Source organism: Etheostoma cragini, chromosome 1, assembly GCF_013103735.1.
Source record: "Etheostoma cragini isolate CJK2018 chromosome 1, CSU_Ecrag_1.0, whole genome shotgun sequence".
NCBI classification, from domain to species: domain Eukaryota; kingdom Metazoa; phylum Chordata; class Actinopteri; order Perciformes; family Percidae; genus Etheostoma; species Etheostoma cragini.
Window position 1 is genome coordinate 33,777,266 of NC_048407.1, and position 4,732 is coordinate 33,781,997.

The window sequence follows — 4,732 nt, forward strand, 5'->3', positions numbered from 1 at the left end:
TGAACACACCTCCCTGTAAGACCAGCACGCCCAGAATGCACCTGAACACACCTCCCTGTAAGACCAGCACGCCCATGGACACACAGATGGGCGCAGGTGCATTTTCTATTTAAACGACGTTGGCGGTGGACGGGGAATTCGTTGTCGCTCAATACTGGACCAGTTTAACCCTCCTGTTGTCCTCGGGTCAAAACTGACCCTTTAAAAAATATCTATATCTGAAATATGAGTTTCTTTTTAACCAAATTACCACAAAACATGGATTAGAGTCCTTACAACGCTTTTTTGCAAAATACAACTGATCACTTTCATTCCTCTGATCTTAACTATTAGTCAAAATAATTCATAATTTCTACTTTTTTAACTCTAATATTAGGGATAATTCTATATAAATGAGGGTTATTGACCAAATCATATTTATAGTTTGACATGCTTTCATTTCATCGAAAAAGTGAAATATCGTTAACGGTATTACTGGACGTCTCGGTTTTGTTGCTTTTTGTTGTTTCTTTTGACATTTCTATCGCTTGTTTCCAACGTTTTTTTTAGCATTTCTGTCGACATAAAGTCCTCCAGGAGTCATTAAAAAAGTTTCTTAGCCACGATAGACTTTACAAAAACCCTGATTACATTTTTAAAAGCAGGCTCCCACACAGCCAACTCAATGAATACTCTGAATATGAAAGCTCTCAGTTTCTCTGGGGATTTCTGAGTCTAAAAGTCGGTAAATCTGCCAAAATGGGCTTCGAGAGTCGCGTGATCGCAGAGGATGATTTGCGAGGGGCCAGATTTGGGTTCATGAGCTCTAGATAATGAAGTAAGTGACAGGCCCGACACTGTGATATTAACAGTTATTAACAGTTATTAACAGTTATTAACAGTTATTAACAGTTATTAACCGTTATTAACTGTTATTAACTGTATTAACTGGAGGTGAGAGCCTGACTCAGAGATGGAAGGTGGAGGAAGAAGGGAACACATCCATCAACAGCTTCCTCACCCTGTCAATGAAACACTGCAGGAACCATTTGGTGCTGTAGATCCCCACGGACATCTGCTCTCTGTCCTGCAGGGAAAGAGAGGGGGGGGGAGAGAAAGAGAGAGAGTCAGAAACAGAGAGAGAGAGAGAATTAGAGAGACAGAAAGAGAGAGACACAGAAAGAGAGAGATACCAAAAGAGAGAGAGAGACAGAGACACAGAAATAGAGATAGAGAGGCAGAAAAAGAAAGAGAGGCAGAGAATGAGAGAGAGAGAGACAGACAGAAGGTGACAGAAAGAGAGAGAGAGAGAGAGACAGAGGGTAAGAGACAGTTACAGAGAGTGAAAGAGAGGCAGAAAGAGAGACAGAAAGAAACAGAGAGAGAGACCAAAAAAGAGAGACAGATAGAAAAAGAAAGAACGAGAGAGAGAGACAGAGGGTAAAAGAAAGAAACAGAGACAGAAAAAGTAAGGCAGAGAATGAGAGACAGAAAGAGAGAGAGACAGAGAGAGGAAGAGAAAGAGAGAAGAGATAGAGCAAGAGGGGAAGAGAAAGAGAGAGAGAGGAATCTTTTATTTCCTGGAAGAATAAATAGTTTGTTCTTTAAAACTCAGAAAATGGTGAAAACTGGTCATTAGTGTTTCAGATAGAATCATCTAGAAACATCTAGAAACATCATCTAGAAACATCCTCTAGAAACATCTAGAAACAACTAGAAACATCTAGAAACATCCTCTAGAAACATCTAGAAACAACTAGAAACATCTAGAAACATCATCTAGAAACATCTAGAAACAACTAGAAACATCTAGAAACATCATCTAGAAACATCTAGAAACAACTAGAAACATCTAGAAACATCTAGAAACATCATCTAGAAACATCTAGAAACATCTAGAAACATCTAGAAACATCTATAAATATCTAGAAACATCATCTAGAAACATCTAGAAACATCTAGAAACATCTATAAATATCTATAAATATCTAGAAACATCATCTAGAAACATCTAGAAACATCTAGAAACATCTATAAATATCTAGAAATTCTTTTTGAGTTTTACTTCTTTAAAATAACTAATGAAGCTTTATCTCCACCAGTAGATGTCTCCCAGCCAGTCTCACTGATCTGAGTTCTTGCAGCAGTGTGAGATCTCACCAGATGTTTCTTTAGCTTGGGGACGAGTTTGGAAATAATCTGATCGTGATGGGCCTGGAATCGCTGAAGTTTGGGGAACCCGGGAACAAAAAACCCTGAAGAAGATAAAAAGAGCAGAGAGAGACTTCAGATCCAGTATTAGGGACCACTAAGGTCTCTTTTATATAGACCTTATAAGGTCTATATAAAAGAGACTTTAGATACAGTATTAGGGACCACTAATCTCTATATAAAGAGACTTTAGATACAGTATTAGGGACCACTAATCTCTATATAAAGAGACTTCAGATACAGTATTAGGGACCACTAAGGTCTATATAAAGAGACTTCAGATACAGTATTAGGGACAACTAAGGTCTATATAAAGAGACTTCAGATACAGTATTAGGGACCACTAAGGTCTATATAAAGAGACTTCAGATACAGTATTAGATTAGATTGACTAGATCTTAAAAACACAAAAACGAAATGTTCCCATGCTCAGATGTGTGTGCCGTGCCGTCTCACCGTGCATGCCGTGCTTCTGATTGGTCAGCAGCTGCGACAGCGCCCAGAAGGCGTCTTCCTCGTTCATGTACATCAGCAGCAGGGCGGCGATCTGGCTCATGCCCTGGCAGTAGCTCACCTCCTGCAGGGGCCACAGGGTTAATAACGCCTCCACTCCGCCATTTACACATGCAAAACACACCTTCTGTGAGTCTTCCTCGGTCTCTTGGAGACCTCTTATCTCCTGTTGTGGTTTGGGGTTTTTGTTTGGGTTTATTTTTCCCGTTCTTTGGCCTCCCTGTGATTTGGTCTTAGTTTTCCCCCCTTGTGGTCTTGTGTTGTTTGGCCCTGTCTCGTGTCCCCTGGTAAGTGTTTGTCCGGTTTCCTGTTTTATGTTGATAGTCTGGTTTCCTGTCCTGTCTAGTCATGCCCAGCTTCACTTGTGCCCTTCTGACTGTCCCGCCCCGCCCTCATCTGATTCACCTGATGTCTCACCTGTTCCCCGTTACCTAGTTATGAACCAAGTTTCCTCCAGAGCAAGCAACAGTGCAACAGTGGCGAGGAAAAACTTCCTTTTAGGAAGAAACCTGTGACAGACCCAGACCCAGACCCAGACCCAGACCCAGACCCTGACCCAGGCCCAGACCCAGACCCTGACCCAGACCCAGACCCAGACCCAGGCCCAGACCCAGGTTCTTGGTAGGCAGTGTCTGACGGGCCGGTTGGGGTTTCATGCGCTGAAGGAGCAAACACTTACTGTGTTGTAGACTGAATATGCAGAGAGGACGTGGAAAAGAGCCTGCTGCCTGCAGAGAGGAGAGGAAGGAAAGTTATTCCCAAAATGTCTGACTGTTGTCTGAATGTCTGACTGATGTCTGAATGTCTGACTGATGTCTGAATGTCTGAATGTCAGACTGTTGTCTGAATGTCAGACTGTTGTCTGAATGTCTGACTGATGTCTGAATGTCTGAATGTCTGAATGTCAGACTGTTGTCTGAATGTCTGACTGATGTCTGAATGTCTGACTGTTGTCTGAATGTCTGACTGTTGTCTGAATGTCTAACTGATGTCTGAATGTCTGACTGTTGTCTGAATGTCTGACTGTTGTCTGAATGTCTGACTGTTGTCTCAATGTCTGACTGATGTCTGAATGTCTGACTGATGTCTGAATGTCTGAATGTCAGACTGTTGTCTGAATGTCTGACTGATGTCTGAATGTCTGAATGTCTGACTGATGTCTGAATGTCAGACTGTTGTCTGAATGTCTGACTGATGTCTGAATGTCTGAATGTCAGACTGTTGTCTGAATGTCTGACTGATGTCTGAATGTCTGACTGTTGTCTGAATGTCTGACTGTTGTCTGAATGTCTAACTGATGTCTGAATGTCTGACTGTTGTCTGAATGTCTGACTGATGTCTGAATGTCTGACTGATGTCTGAATGTCTGACTGTTGTCTGAATGTCTGACTGATGTCTGAATGTCTGACTGATGTCTGAATGTCTGACTGATGTCTGAATGTCTGAATGTCTGACTGATGTCTGAATGTCTGACTGATGTCTGAATGTCTGAATGTCAGACTGTTGTCCGAATGTCTGACTGATGTCTGAATGTGTGACTGTTGTCTGAATGTCTGACTGATGTCTGAATGTCTGACTGATGTCTGAATGTCTGACTGTTGTCTGAATGTCTGACTGTTGTCTGAATGTCTGACTGTTGTCTGAATGTCTGACTGATGTCTGAATGTCTGACTGATGTCTGACTGATGTCTGACTGTTGTCTGAATGTCTGACTGATGTCTGAATGTCTGACTGATGTCTGAATGTCTGACTGATGTCTGACTGATGTCTGAATGTCTGACTGATGTCTGAATGTCTGACTGTTGTCTGAATGTCTGACTGATGTCTGAAGGTCTGACTGATGTCTGAATGTCTGACTGTTGTCTGAATGTCTGAATGTCTGACTGATGTCTGAATGTCTGACTGATGTCTGAATGTCTGAATGTCTGACTGATGTCTGAATGTCTGAATGTCTGACTGATGTCTGACTGATGTCTGAATGTCTGACTGATGTCTGACTGATGTCTGAATGTCTGACTGATGTCTGAAT